Genomic DNA, 16,225 nt, shown 5'->3' on the forward strand with positions numbered 1-16,225 from the left:
CTTTGTGTCTGTACCCGTGGAGGCTTAGCACCCATAACCAGGTGGTGGTGTGTGATATAGAAGAGTGTGATATGGAAAGAGACAGGGAGTCTGAGGACACAGTTCTGGTCCCGGCAACATCAGCTGCTTGCTCTTTAACCTCAGGAAAGGCCCCTAAGCTCTCAGCACCTCAGTGTCCTTTCTGCAAAATGAAGGCATTTGACTAGACAGGCTGTGTCTGTCCAAGACTAATAGGATGTGGTTTTGTAACTAATAAGTAAAATGTTCCCCAAAGCATCCCAAAGCCTTCATTATCTTGCCATTTCTCATAGTAATGTTGCAAAATGTAGAAGGGGCTGGGCACTAACTGCTGGTTTCCAGCAGAAGAATGCTGACGCACTGGGAATTAGGCCCCGTGGAAAGAGTGTCTACTTATGAGTTACATGTGCACTCGAACTAAGCCCTGGTCCTGACTCCTGGGGAAGCTCGGACTTGTCATGTAACCTTTAGGCGCCTTGGTGTGTTTCGGTGGATTGGCCTCCTACCCCAGTGGGATGTTGAGAAAGAATGAACTGATTTACATAATAATCCTAGCAGAGTTCCTGGCACCTAGTAGGTGCTCATGAAATAGGAAACTGAAGACAGTCATTTTCAGTTTTAAAAAGAAATCAAACCCTACCATAATTACAGCTACTTAATTTTTTCCAGCTTCTCTTTGTGAGTTTTCTGTAGGCCCATACAGATTTATACATAATTTTACATATTATCCAAATGTTAGTCTGTTTGATTAAAAATATGACGTGGCTTTTCATTTCTGTCTCACTATTAGAAGAGGAATTTGTAAAGAGCTTGTCAGGTCTCTGTGCTTTTGCTGACAGCATCCAGAAGAGGTACAATCCCCGCCACATCCCAGCCTTTTTATTAAAAAGAGGCTACATGTTTCCACCTCAGGGCCTATGAATCATTCAGGAAAGTATTTCTCGTTCATCCCCAAGGGGAACACATGAGACAAAAGATCAAATAGGAAAATCGCACCAGGAGAGTTTTCTGTTTCACCTTTGGAGCTTTTCAAGACACCTGAGATGCCTGACACATGCCAGGCGCTTTCCTTTCTGAAAGGAGCGAGCAGTTGACCTGGCACGAGGGAGCTGGTGAGTGAGACCAGGGCCGTGGTGAGCCCCACCTGCGGGGTCCATCAGCAATGGCTGCGCCTTACGAGGCTCAGAGACATGAGCTGCTTTGGAGGTCTTGCCAGTAGAGAGGGGTCATCATAATAAACTCTTAAAAGCTCTCTCAGTGGATCCTGAGACAGTGAAAAGCCATCCGGATTGGAGGCAGGTTGAGAAGAGCGGGACTACAGATTTGTCTTGCAGTCAGAAACTTTGCCCAGTGACTGCTCAGTGTGGCTCCCGAAGGTAGTTCGAACACGCCTTCTTGGTGATTTTCTAAATGATGCACCCAGCCTGTGTTCTCCCCAGCCTGCCCCCAAGAGCCCAGCCCACAGCCAGGGGGAGCCCCATGCAGCCAAGGGCGCGTCCCCCTCCCACTGGTGCCGCAGGACCCTCTCGTGCCTGTGGAGGGGCAGCCCCTGGACCCCATAGGCTCTTCAGCCCTGAGACGTCACGCTCCCTCTCTGTCCTCTTCCCTACAAGCTGCACAGGAAAGCTGTGTTTCTGTGGCCTTGGATAGAGGAAGGGAGGAAGGGGCCTTCGTGTATACTCTAGAGGCCCAGGAGGAGGCCCCAGAGCCAGGCTGGCCTGGGTTAGAATCACAGCTCTGGCTCTTATTCGCTGTGGGGCCTTGGACAGGTTATTCACCCTCTCGGTGCCTCATTTTCCTCAGCTATATAAATGGGGATAATATTCGCACCAATACATCATAGAGACAGATTAAAACCCAAGAACTGACATCTCTTGCTAAGTCACAAAAGGCTCTGTCTCTACCCTCACGGAAGGTGGATTGGTTTGCAAGTCCCTGAGTTAAGAGGAAGGTGCCAGCAGGGAGAGGAGAGGCTGTCTTACCAGGTCAAGCCCCAGGGAGGAGGCAGGGCCCCTGACCTGTGTGGCAGAGGGCAGCGGAAACAGAGCTGAGCGTTGACAGTTGCCTGGCACGCAGGGAGAGCGGCAAGGGGGGCGGCCAGGGAGGCCAGGGTCAGAAGGTCAAGACTAGAAGGAGTTTAAAGAACAGAGCCCTAGGGAGCATCAAAGAGCCAAACACGGAGGCTCCAAGGGAAGGAGCCAAGCGTGAGGCAGGTCGTGGGTCATGGGAGAGGATGGAAAGTGTGCTTGCAGCAGCCCTGATGCTCAGAGAGGAAGGCAAGGAGCTGGCGGACAAGCAGTCAGTGAGGGCTGTTAAGAAGGAAGCCTCGTCTGTGTCACAGGTGGTGGTCAGGTGGCTGCTGTGACGGCAGAGGACAGTTATGCCAGGAGTTGTAAGTGGCAGCAGATGCCAGATCACCAGCTGGTAGGAGGGCTCCGGCTTAAGCAGAAATGCAAGCCTGTTAGTATTGTTAAAAAGCAAGAGTGACTTTAGTATTCATGAACGGTAAATCGGAGGACAGACTTGACAAGAGAAATGTAAATTCAACCCCAGAGGAATCGTACGATCTTCTAATAACTTAGCCTTCATGTTTGTGTTTAAATTCATGTGTAGTGAGAAGGGAGCAGAGAAATCATGTGTTTATCAGCAATAATGAGTTAGCACAAGACAAGGGAGGCAGAGATTGCTGAGGATGGGCAGGTATTAAGGAAGCAGCATGCTAGAGGGATAAGGAGTTACCAAGTAATATTGTTGACAAGGGGAGGAATTCATAGACTGACCAGACTTTTTCCAGAAAATCTAAAGGCATATTTTTATATTATTTTTGCATAGTGTATAAATTTACATTTATTCGTGTGCTATGTTAAAAAGCCTTTAGCTCCCAGTATGCAAAATGAATTAACGAAGCATAGAGCAACTTTTTCCAAAGCAGTTATTCCATGTTCTGGGGTGGGGAGAGGAGAGAAGCGTGGCTCATGGTGGACTGAGGAGCAGAGAACCAGCATCCCTGGACAGTCATTCCCAGGCCAAGGACAAAATCACCAGGACAGGGACAGGCTGTGCAAACAGGGACATCTGGTTGCCCTCTGATAATGTCAGCCTAAGCTTTCAAGGGCAAGTGTGAGATTGGAAAGTAAGAAGGGAACAAGGGCTTTCAGGAGAGAGAAGAACATGGAAGGGAGCCAAGGAGGTTGTGTGGAGGGGAGCTGATAAGGCCGGGATGGGAAGTGTTGCTGGGGAACAAATGCGTGCTGGAGAATATTAGCAGGAGGCTCGGGTCCGCCTCCAGTCCCTTTGACAGGTTGAGAAAAGGTGTGAAGCAGAAGCAGATGGCGGGGGTCAGCCAGGGCTTGGTGGAGTGGACAGCAAGTGGAGTGAAGTGGGGTGAGGCAGCTTTGGAGAGGCCTATGAGCCAGAGAGGAACCGTGAGCCAGAGAGGGACCGTGAGCCGGAGAGGGACCGTGAGCCAGAGAGGGACCGTGAGCAGGAGAGGGACCGTGAGCCGGAGAGGGACCGTGAGCAGGAGAGGGACCGTGAGCCGGAGAGGGACCGTGAGCAGGAGAGGGACCGTGAGCAGGAGAGGGACCGTGAGCCAGAGAGGGACCGTGAGCCGGAGAGGGACCGTGAGCAGGAGAGGGACCGTGAGCAGGAGAGGGACCATGAGCCGGAGAGGGACCGTGAGCAGGAGAGGGACCGTGAGCAGGAGAGGGACCATGAGCCGGAGAGGGACCGTGAGCAGGAGAGGGACCGTGAGCAGGAGAGGGACCGTGAGTCAGAGAGGGATCGTGAGCCAGAGAGGGACCGTGAGCCGGAGAGGGACCGTGAGCAGGAGAGGGACCGTGAGCAGGAGAGGGACCGTGAGCCGGAGAGGGACTGTGAGCCAGAGAGGGAGTGTGCACTGAGAACCATGGAAAGGGCATCAGGGGACAGCAGTGAGATGGAGCCCCCACCCCGCAGGGGGAAGGGGGAGAACTGCTGCATCCACCTGCAGACTGAGCGTTCCCCAGGCCTAGGACAGAGGCCATGATATTTCACAGCCGATGCTGAGAAGTGATGAAATCTAGATTAAAAGCAGGAAGGGGCCATCCCCTTAAATGAAGTTTCCAAGACAAGGCTGAGGGCCTGGAAAGGTACAGAAAGCCATCAGCCCTTTGTGAGAAGATAGCAGAGGCGCTGTGTTTCACGCACCCCCCCCACCCCCTGCCCCCTCCCCAAGGAAATAGTGATAAAAGACCACTGTGAAGCCCACCAAGCAGAAGGTGAAAGTGATGGGGAGGAGAGACGGGCAGTGGCTAGGGGCTGGGCCGAGGCAGTTGGCCCAAAGAGTGTGCTGGGGGCCATGTGCCTCATCTGGAGGGGTCCTAGGGGTGGTGGGTTGGAGTGGAGTGGAACGTGGGAAGCATTTGGCAGGGAGCTCGGATCAGGAGTGCTGCTTGGCGGAAAAACACATTTTTCAGGTTACCATAAGGGGTCAATCTAATAATAGAACAGGCTTTTTGTTCCGGGCATGGTGGGCCCAAAAGTGCTCATTTGTCTTCTGTGGACGGATTGTGAGACAAGAAAACCTCTCAGTTCAATCAAGATGGTTGCGGGCTAAAGGTTTCATATACAGGCTGTCTTTGAGGAGTTCCTCTATGATCTTCTGTTTTCTGAAACATCAGAAATCTGGAATAACATCAAATATAAAAACTTGAGGAGTGGTGCTGCCGTTCTATTTCAAGGGACTACATTAGTAGCAGAAGACTTGCAGAGATTGGCTGAGCTGTTTGAAAACTGCATTTTCTTATGAAATACCCGAAGGCACAGCAGATTGATGGTAGGTTTGGGAGACGGCCCCACGATGTGAGGTGCAGTGGATATGTCTTATGGATTATGACTACATGTTCAGTTGTTTTAACAGCTCCAAAGGCTGACTAATGGCACTGCTGACTAACGACACCACTCTGAGAAGGCGGCTCTTCTGAAGTTCAAAGAGGGACCTGAAGTCGGAACTTTCTTTAAACTGTCTTCCAGCTTACGTGCTTGTTTACTGTGTGGAAACATCTCTTCCATTGCGCGTGATGAGCTGGAAGAGATGGCAGAGAGGGAAAGAGGTGAGCTTCGGCTTGCCTGGCACTGCTGAATTATAAAACACTAGTGTTTTTCTCTCTCTCCCATATTTTAAATTGTCCATCTGTTCATTGAGATTTGGGGAAAATTGCTGTCTCCTATTTTCTTATCTTAGTTAGCACCATGTTTTCCAGTTTGTGCCCCTGCGGGAGGAGAGATTCAGCATGAAGGTGATGAACTTCCCAGGGCTCCTCCGGAGACTGGCGCTCAGTGCCTGTGTGTCTGTGCAGTTTATCCATCAGCCTAGTGAGGGCCACCCAGGATCCAGACAGGCCGGACAGGCTCACGCGTCAGCACATCTGCAGTTCTCCCTTGGAGAAACGTCTTCAAGAGACATCTTTTGATCCCTTCTGTTCCTCTGGATAAGGCCCAGGCACAATTAAACTGATGAAATAGACTTGAAATACCCTTCCCCTTTCAAATGGCCATCTTTAGAGGTGGATCTCTTTCATCCGAAGTATCAGTTTTCTTTCCATACCTAGAAAGAATCACTGGCAGGAAACAAAACTTCAGGAGTCTAGTGAGAAGGCCCTTTCATCTGTTCATTGTATCTTGTTTTCTTTCATAATTAAAAAATGCTTTCCAAATTGAGGAGAATAACTTTATTTTCCTCTAGAGCAAGGCGTATGAAGTATGTAGTGCCCCGCCTTCCCATGCTTGTTGAGAGGACCTGAAAAGTGCACAGGCCCTCATTTCTCTGTTCCCTTTACTCGCTATTACTGCAGTTCCAACTCACAGTGCCGAGGACAAAGTAGTGCCTCCTACTGGATGCCTCCTACTGGACACTTCGTCTTCAATCTTTGCTCTGTCTTCTGTCCAGTGACACACACTTCTTGATAGCTTCTTGAGAGTTTTAGCCTCTTTGGTAGCTGTGTGAAGCTCTTTCAACAATTATTGATACTTGGCATAAGGATAACTTTTCTCTACAAAGAACTTTGAAGCCTCATATGCCGTGTCTGCTGTGTGTGCTCTCCTAGTACACAGTGAGAAGGGACTTTCTTGTTTACTAATGGGGACCCTGCTCTTGGTGACCTGCCCCAGGTCACTTGTAAGTTAGGAGCAGAAGCAGAACAAGAAAGTTGTGAGATCGTATGTTGGTGTGGTCCCTTAGGAGTCCAGAGCTTCGGTGACAGGACAGTGTAAAGATCAGGAGCACGGTGCTGGCGCCAGCTGCCTGGATTCCAGTCCCAGCTGTGTCGCTTACTAACTGCGTACCCTGAGATAAGTCCCTTCATCTCTCTGTGCTTCCATTTTTCTCAACAGTGAAATGGGGGTAATAACAGTGCCCGGTGGCGTTGCCGTGTGGGTTACATGAGTTAGCAGGGTGCCTCGCACTCCGCAAATATCAGCTCTGAGGGTCGCTGTCATTCTCTGTAATCCAGGTCGCGCCTGGGCTGGGAGCTCCTTTGTGTCTGTTTGACAGTGAGTGAGTCATCTCCTGGCCCCGTGGAGCTTCCCTTTCTGCACCAGCGTGACTGACTTTCACTGGTTGAAGGAGCCGAAATGAGAATATATCTCGGCGCGTGGTCGGCCGCGAGCACGATGCTTCACTTTTGAGTGTGACTTGCTACCTGTTTCTGGGGAGCCAGGGCCCGGGTTTTTGAGGTGGGAAAGGGTGGGAGAGTGCACTGGTGGAGGCCCCTGCGGTGATTTGTTCCCAGGCGGAGATAGAAAGCGTTGCTTCTGGTGGGTCTCGGAGGGCCCTGAACTAGGCCTCCCTGTGCGGGAGGGATGGTCCCTCCCATGGCCAGGGTGAGAGTGGGTCCCCAGCCTGGAGGGCAGCCTGGCTCAAGTGTCTCCCCCTCTGAGAAGCCTTTCTTGACCACCACCACCCCATAGAGGGGTCCTCAGCCCCTGACTTTCCTCTCTTGAAGTCTTGGGTGAACCAACAGGGAAGTCTTTGCTTGCAGATCTGCCTTTGACTGGAAGCTCCTCAAGGGGAGGCCCCATGCCTGAGGCAGCTCAGTGGCCTGCACTGACCAGGTGTGGGGCAGGTGGTGGGCGGCAGGGGGGGCAGGAGAGAGGAGAGCAACACCTGTAAGCAGACCAGTCAGGTGTCCTGATCCCATCTTCCAGACAAGAGGCCCCCAGAGCCCCAAGTGGTTTCCCTTACATGGATTTTGAGCAGAGGTCATCAGAAGTAGTTGTTTCTCTCCAGCCAGGGCTCCTGCCTTGGTGCAGGGCTTTGAGTGTTTGCTGGCTTGGTCTTGGCACAGCCTTTGCTTACCATGAGTGCGGGAAATGACTTTGAGGCAGGATTGGATGATGCAGCCATGTGATTTGACATGAGACCACGAGGCTTGGTCAGGCTGATTAATGGAACCTTCCAGCACAGCGGGATGTCAGTGTATTACAAGCCGGACCGCATGGAGGCCCAGTTAGGCTGTAAGTGGGGCTGTCACTCAGTGTGCTGGGCCCAGCCAGGTCCCCAGGCTGATCTGCAGTGCTCGCTCCGGGCTGAACATGGGAACAGGCTGGGGGAGAGCCTGTGCTTGAGGGCCCTTGGTGGAGGCAGTCACCACCAGCCCTGAGTTCATACACTCAGCCCTGTTGTCCCCAAGCACACTCCTCCTTGTCAGACTCTGTACCCCATTTGGGAGGCATGGGCGTCACTATCCTTTCACAGGGACTGCTGTGGAACAGTGCCCTGCTGGAGCCTGCAGAGTCTCCCCTGGCCACATGTGTGTTCCTGGCTGCTTGCTGTCTGTCCACATGAGCAATGACAGCTGAGAGAGGCTCAGGGAGCAGGCACCTGCCTGAGGGCAGTGATGTCCCTGTGTAGGCATGTCCAGGCGCAGGTGTGTCCAGGCGCAGTAATGTCTGGGTGCAGGCGTGTGCAGGCGCAGTAATGTCCGGGTGCAGGCGTGTGCAGGCGCAGTAATGTCCGGGCGCAGGCGTGTGCAGGCGCAGTAATGTCTGGGTGCAGGCGTGTGCAGGCGCAGTAATGTCTGGGTGCAGGCGTGTGCAGGCGCAGTAATGTCCAGGCGCAGTAATGTCTGGGTGCAGGCGTGTGCAGGCGCAGTAATGTCTGGGTGCAGACGTGTGCAGGCGCAGTAATGTCCAGGCGCAGTAATGTCTGGGTGCAGGCGTGTGCAGGCGCAGTAATGTCTGGGTGCAGGCGTGTGCAGGCGCAGTAATGTCTGGGCGCAGGCGTGTGCAGGCGCAGTAATGTCTGGGCGCAGGTGTGTGCAGGCGCAGTAATGTCCGGGCGCAGGCGTGTGCAGGCGCAGTAATGTCTGGGTGCAGGCGTGTGCAGGCGCAGTAATGTCTGGGTGCAGGCGTGTGCAGGCGCAGTAATGTCCAGGCGCAGTAATGTCTGGGTGCAGGCGTGTGCAGGCGCAGTAATGTCTGGGTGCAGACGTGTGCAGGCGCAGTAATGTCCAGGCACAGTAATGTCCGGGAGCAGACGTGTCCAGGCACAGACGTGTCCAGGTGCAGGCGTGTCCAGGCGCAGGCGTGTCCAGGCGCAGGCGTGTCCAGGCGCAGGCGTGTGCAGGCGCAGGCGTGTCCAGGCGTAGGCGTGTTCAGGCGCAGGCGTGTCCAGGCGCAGGCGTGTTCAGGCCCAGACGTGTCCAGGCGCAGACGTGTCCAGGCGCAGGTGTGTCCAGGCTCAGGTGTCTGTTGGCTTCACAGGACTCCAAGGCCTGGCCCTTCTGTTCTCTCAGTTCACTCAGAGAGGATCCCCCTCTGAGAAACAGACTCACATTAATCACGCTCTTGACAGACTGAGTTCCCAACCAGAAACCAAAATGATGATTTATAAGGATTTGCACTTTTCCTGGGCCAGACCCCTGTGCTGTCTCTCGCCCTCCTCCCCAGAGGAGTTTGCCCTCTAGGCTAGACATCAGGCCCTAAGGCCTGACGCCGAAGCTGAAACGGCCACCCCGGGTGGTCTGGGGCACCGAGTCCAGCGTGCTGACATGACAGATGCCAAGAGATGGGGGCCACACAGGTCCAGACAGCAGCACCCCCTCTGCTGTGGGAAGCCCCTTTCTGGGGCCCAAATTCACCACCATCACTTAGCCCTTCAGCCCAGAGCTTCCCTGCCAGCATCCCAGGGTTACAGATGAACAAAGAAAGGCACAGCCTCAGCCCTTGGGAGCACCAGGGAACAAGACAGGGGGCCGTGGGGGACTCGTCACCCTGCCAGGGAAGGGGACAGGGGGCCGTGGGGGCTTGTCACCCTGCCAGAGAAGGGGATGGGGGCCTTGGGGCTTTTCACCCCACCAGGGAAGGGGATAGGGGGCCGTGGGGGTTCATCACCCTGCCAGGGAAGGGGACAGGGAGCCATGGGGGCTCACCACCCTGCCAGGGAATGGGACAGGGGCTATGGGCATTCATCACCCCGCCAGGGAAGGGGACAAGGGGCTGTGGGGGCTCATCACCCTGCCAGGGAACGCGACAGTGGGCCATGGGGGCTCATCACTCTGGCCTAGGGCCAATCTGATCCTCTCACCCCTGTATCATTTTCTGCTTGGGAGGGGAAAAAAAAAAAACAAGCCCAGATACCCAAGCCCTCCTCCCTCAGGTCAGATGAATTCTCAGCTAGTGGAGTTTCTATTAGTCACTCCCCAGTCATCTGTTGGGACACACTCTCATCCCCGGATGGTGACTTGGGACACAGCCTCAGCCCTGCGTACGGGGGTTCCCTCTGTAGACTGTGATCATGGTGTCCGTGCAAGGCAGGATCTTCCTCCCATCCTGGTCCAGGGAGAGGGAGCTGCTTCTGTTGCCTCCACCCTTACCCCAAACCTAGATGAAAGCAGCCTCCCCTGCTTTCCACAGCACCAAGGCCTTTTCATGGCTTTCACCACTGCCTTAGGAGGGTGGGCTCCTCTAGGGAGGAGATATGGAGACCACGCGGGTCTCACTGGGTTTGCAGTGCCTGCCACCTTGTCTCTGAGGCTGCAGGTGATAGCGGTGGCAATAACCAATTAAAGATGAGCCTGTCAGATCCCATCAGAGAGGCAAACCCAGTGGAGAGGATTGAGTGGGGGGAGGTACTGGTGGAAGAGATGTGAGGTGAGAACCAGGTGATTGAAAGTTTTCTTATGATGTAAGCTATTTCCTCACATCCTTTTGAAACTGCCCTTTTTTAGCTTATAACATTTTCTCCTTGTTGAGCATCTGTGTCCTCCTTGGAGTAAAAGGAATGTCACTGGGAGGAAGAACCTCTGCCGTCCATCCACATGGCTCCTGGTTGGTGACTTGCCCACCTCTCCCCAGCAACCCTCCCGCTCAAAGCAACATCACTTGGCACAGGGATAGTCTCTGCAGACGTTTTCTGCTCGGTGCTTGGATTTCTCCTACCACTGCAGCATTTTTCTCAGTGCTGGCCAGGGAGGCATGGCACCAGGCCACCCTGTCCTCACCGAGGACTAAAGCCATGGACCCAGAAGCCTCACGGGCCCAGGGCAGGCTCTGAAACGCAAGCATGCGGCGCCTTTTGTCACTAGGCATTCCTTTGCTTCAGCTTAAGGAAAAAATGAATGCTGTGTTTATTTCTGTTTTCTGTCTTGGAATCTTAGATGACTAATTGCAGTTCAGTCTTTCATTAGTAATTATGATCTAAAATCATTTAAAATCTGACATACTCTCGCCAAACCATTTATTCTTGGAAATTCTGCCCCGTTATTTCAGTGTGATTTGATATTGAGGTTCCACCGCCTTCCTGCTTTGCTCCCAGCTTGGATCAGGCCTTTTGTTTTCACTTCTGTGCATTGTTCAGTGTTCTCGGATACTGGTCCCGAATTCCCACTCCTTACTTCCCACCTCCCTGGATTTTAGCCCTGCTGCTGCCTTTGCTTCCTCAGCCACCCCCTCCCCCACACCCCCTGCCTCTGAACTCAGCCAGAGGGGATGGCTGTCACTCAGAATGTGACATTCTGGGCCAACTGGGCCTGCTGCTTCGAGGCCATCTTGGGCCTGAATTGCTTTCCCACCATGTAGTGCTGGTCCCAGAGACTCCCCATTGAGGGCTCGGGGGCTCTCTTTGGGCCGCGTCAACCCTGCGTGTGGTCTGGACCTTCAGACTGAGTTTAAATCGCTGAGCCCAAAGGTCTAGGGAGAATATCCTGTAAGAAGTCTCTCCCAGCATCAAGGTTGCAGATGGAAACCTTTGGACCTGACATTCACCAGAGAGTTAAAGGCGTTGCAGACTGAGAATCCCATTGAAATGACCTAATCTAATCACCCCCTTTTACAGATAGGGAAGCGGAGGCCAGACAGGGGAAGGGACTCACCAAGGGCACAGAGCAATGGGTGGCCAACCCACCAGGAATCCTGACTCCATCACTTTTGAAGGTTTCATGTCCAATCTTCCTATCTGTAAAACGGGAGACTAGCACCTGCCTTCTTGAGATGGGAGTGGGGATGGAGGTAAAAGAGATCGGCTCTCTGAACTCCTGCAGGGCCAATGCTGCCCTGGAGAACTTTGTCTCCACTCTAATGGACGGGTGGAATTTCTCACTGTTCCCTGAGGCTCAGACGGCCCCAGCTCTGGGTCTCAGTGGTCATGCAGCATCCACTGAGCTTGACACCTTTCTCTTGCTCTCCACTAGAAAGAAGTCTTTGTGTCTCCTCTTGCCCCTTACCTGCCTAGATCTGTCTCTCCCCACCGTGTGGCATGCCTGCACTCACAGCTGTCCTGAGCCCAGGATGTGCCTGAGTCGCCAGCCTCAGCATCGATAGACGAGCTCACTTGGATACAGAGAAGTTTCCAGGTCAGCCTTTGGCACTCATGTTGCCAAGGTGGGGTTGCTTAGGAGGAAGGAAGACAGATCTACCAAGAATCACCAAGTCTCAAACCCTCAGGCTCTTGGGGAGTGCTGACCTGGAGCCAAGGCAGGCCTCTCTCTCCTGCACAGATCCACGAATGCCTGCTCTGGGCCCTGTGGATCCTGGGCCTGCGCTTCCAAGCCCCACCCCGCTTTCAATCTGATGAGTGCAGCTGACCAAGGAATGAGAGTGCAAGTGTGTGAAGCTCCACCCAGAGCGCTTGGTCTGGGGGCAGGAGGTGGCCTTGCCTGTTACCTGGCTCCCCGAGGCCTCAGCAATCTCCTGGGGAAAGGAGAGAATGGACCAAACCAACCAAGGTCTGAGGGCTCCAATGTCCAGAACGCTCCAAGTCTCTGAGAGCTTTGGAAAAGCCCTTAGAGAACTCCTTAGCTAAAGGGAGCCTCTGCCAGGGTTCCTGAGCTCTAGACCACTTTGCCCCCATAGGAAATTCCCCTCCCCATGGGCCTTGCCTATTTTACTGCCCACCACGTTCACTGATGGACGACACGTGATCTCTCCCTTCCCTCCTCCAGCTGGCTTCCTCCCTTTTCTCATCTGCGTGGTATTTATGTAACAACTGACTCTTAAAATACCTTTCCAGGTGTTAGTGTTTTGGTTCTTTTTTTTTTTTGAGTCTCTCAGAACATCAACTAGTTGGTCACCCCAAGGGCTTGCAAAGGAAGAGGGTATAGGCACAGATGCACCTTGTCTTGTTGCCCTTCGCCTTATTGCACTTTGCAGATACTCATGTTTTACTAATTGAAGATTTGTGGCAACCTTGCATTGAGCAAATCTACCAGTGCCTTTTTTTTTTTTTTGGAGATGGAGTTTCACTTTTGTTCCCCAGGCTGGAGTGTAGTGGCACGATCTTGGCTCACTGCAACCTCCGCCTCCCGGGTTCAAGCAATTCTCCTGCCTCAGCCTCCCAAGTAGCTGGGCGCCTGCCACCACGCCCGGCTAGTTTTTGCATTTTTAGTAGAGACAGGGTTTCTCCATGTTGGCCAGGCTGGTCTCGAACTCCTGACCTCAGGTGATCTGCTCACCTCAGCCTCCCAAGGCACTGGGATTACAGGCGTGAGCCACCGTGCCTGGCCTGTCAGTGCCATTTTTCCAACAGCACATGCTCACTGTGTGTCTCTGTGTCACACTTTGGAAATTCTCACAAGATTTTACATTCTTTTATTATTATTACATCTGTTATGGTGATCTTTGATGTTACTATTGTAATTGGGGGCACCATGAACCACACCCATATAAGACAGCGAACTTAACAAATGTGGTCCTGACTGCTATACTGGCCAGCTGTTCCCCCATCTTTTTCCCTCTCCTTGGACCTCCCTATTCCCTGAGGCACAGTAATATTGAAATGAGGACAATTAATAACCTTACACTTTAAATCAAAAGCTAGAAATGAGTGAGGAAGACGTGTCAAAAGCTGAGACAGGCCAGAAGCGAGGCCTCTTGCACCAGTTAGCCAAGTTATGAATACAAAGGAAAAGTTGTTCAAGGAAATTAAAAGTGCTATTCCAGTGAATACTCGAATGATAAGAAAGCAAAGCAGCCTTATTGCTGACAGGGAGAAAGTTTGAGTGATCTGGATAGAAGATCAGACCAGCCACAATATTCCCTTAAGCCAAAGCCTAATCCAGAGCAAGTTCCCAGCTCTCTTCAGTTCTCTGAAGGCTGAGAGAGGGGAGGAATCTGCAGAAGAAAAGTTGGAAGCTAGCAGAGGTTGGTTCATGAGGTTTAAGAAGATGGCTCAGTAACAGAAAAGTGCAATGTGAAACAACAAGTGCAGATAGAGGACTTGGAACCAACCCAAATGTCCATCAGTGACAGACTGGATTAAGAAAATGTGGCACATAATCACCATGGAATACTATGCAGCCATAAAAAAGGATGAGTTCATGTCCTTTGTAGGGACATGGATGCAGCTGGAAACCATCATTCTCAGCAAACTATCGCAAGAACAGAAAACCAAACACCGCATGTTCTCACTCGTAGGTAGGAATTGAATAATGAGAACACTTGGACACAGGATGGGGAACATCACACACCGGGGCCTGTCGTGGGGTAGGGGAAGAGGGGAGGGGTAGCATTAGGAGAAATACCTAATGTAAATGTCGAGTTAATGGGTGCAGCACACCAACATGGCACATGTATACATATGTAACAAACCTGCACGTTGTGCACATGTACCCTAGAACTTAAAGTATTAAAAAAAAAAAAAAGTGCAACTAGAGAAGCTGCAGCAAGTTATCCAGAAGATCCAGCTAAGAAGGTGGCTACACTCAACAGATTTTTATTTATGTATTTATTTATTGAGGTCTCATTCTGCCTCCCAAGCTGGAGTGCAGTGGCACAATCATAGCTCACTGCAGCCTCGAACTCCTGGGCTCAAGTGATTCTCCTGCCTCAGCCTCCCAAGTAGCTAGGGCTATAGGCACATATCACCACAACCCACTAATTCTTTAAGTTTTCTGTAGAGATGGGGATCTCACTGTGTTTCCCAGGCTGGTCTCAAATTCCTGGCCTCAAGCAATCCTCCCAACTCTGCCCCTCAAAAGTGTTGAAATTACAGGCCTGAGCCACTGTGCCCAGCCCAGCAGTTTTTGTTTGTTGGTTTGTTTGTTTGTTTGTTTTGAGACAGAGTCTTCCTCTGTTGCCCAGGCTGGAGTGCAGTGGTACAATCTCGGCTCACTGCAAACTCCGCCTCCCAGGTTCACGCCATTCTCCTGCCTCAGCCTCCCAAGTAGCTGTGACTACAGACGCCCGCCACAAAGCCCAGCTAATTTTTTTGTATTTTTAGTAGAGATGGGGTTTCACTGTATTAACCAGGATGGTCTCGATCTCCTGACCTCGTGATCCGCCCACCGCAGCCTCCCAAAGTGCTGGGATTACAGGCATGAGCCACTGCGCCTGGCCAGCAGTTTTTTAAGGTAGATGAAACAGCCTCCTATTGGAAGAAGATGCCATCTAGGACTTTCATAGCTACAGAGGAGAAGTCAGTGCCTGACTGCAAAGCTTCAACGGATATGCTGATTATTTTGTTAGGGGCTGATGCAATTGGTGACTTTGAGTTGAAGCCACTGCTCATTCACCATTTTGAAAATCCTAGGGCCCTTAAGAATTATGCAAAATTGACTCTGCCTATGCTCTGTAAATGGAACAATAAAGCCTGGATTACAGCACACCTGTTTAAAGCATGGTTCAGTGACTATTTTACGCCCCTTGTTGACACCTACTCAGAAAAAAAGATTCCTATCAAAATATTGTTGCTCAGTGACAATGTACTTGGTCACCCAAGAGCTCTGATGGAGCTGGACAAGGAGATGACTGTTATCTCCATGCCTGCTAACACAGCATCCACTTTACAGCCCATGGATCAAGGAGTAATTCTGACATAGTGGTTCCTCTGATGGATCTGGGCAAAGTAAATTGAAAACCTTCTAGAAAGGATACAGCATTCCAGATGCCATTAAGAACATCCATGATTCATGGAAGGAGGTCTAAATATCGAGATTAACAGGAGTTTGGAAGAAATTGATTCTGACCCTCATGGATGACTTTGAGGGGGTCAAGACTTTGTTGGAGGAAGCAACTGCAGACGTGGTGGGAATAGCAAGAGAGCAAGAATGGAGCCCGGAGACGTGACTGAATTACTGCAGTTTATAAAACTTGAATGGATAAGGCATTGCTTCTTATGGATGAGCCAAGAAAGTGTTTTTGTGAGATGGAATCTACTCCTGGTGAAGACATTGTGAACATTGTTTAATTTAGAATATGATATCAGCTTGATTGATAATGCAGCAGCGGGGTTAGGGAGGATGGGCTCCAACTTTGAAAGAAGTTCTGCTGTGGGTAAAATGCTGTTAAGCTGAATCGCATGCTACAGAGAGCTCTTTTGTCCAAGGAAGGGTCCATCAGTGAGTCTTATTGTAACCACTGTTGTCATATTGTAGGAAACTGCCCCAGCGCCTCACCTTCCAGCATCCACCACCCTCATCAGTCAGCAGCCATCAGCATGGAGGCCAGACCCTCCACCAGCAAAAAGCATATCACTTGGTGAAGGTCACATGATTGTTAGCATTCTTTAGCAAGATATTTTGTAATTAAGTTACGCACATTTTGTCAGGTATAATGCTATTACACACTTAATAGACTACGCTGTAGCGTAAACACACCTTTTAGATGCACTGGGACACCAAAAAGTTCCTGGGACTTGCTTGATTGCGACATTTGATTGATTGTGGAGGCCTGGAGCTGCGCCTGCGGGAGCTCCGAGGCATGCCTGTGTCCTTCGAGCTTTACCTTTAAAGCA

The 16,225-nt window shown here is 51.6% G+C and overlaps 1 protein-coding gene across 4 annotated transcripts in view; it reads left to right on the forward strand.

Moving 5' to 3' along the window:
- TTC7B (tetratricopeptide repeat domain 7B) overlaps positions 1 to 16,225 on the forward strand; it is a 271,924-nt gene that overhangs the window by 233,116 nt on the left and 22,583 nt on the right. The gene's annotated exons all lie outside the window — the stretch shown is intronic.

This window comes from Macaca thibetana, chromosome 7 (genome assembly GCF_024542745.1).
Source record: "Macaca thibetana thibetana isolate TM-01 chromosome 7, ASM2454274v1, whole genome shotgun sequence".
NCBI lineage: Eukaryota > Metazoa > Chordata > Mammalia > Primates > Cercopithecidae > Macaca > Macaca thibetana.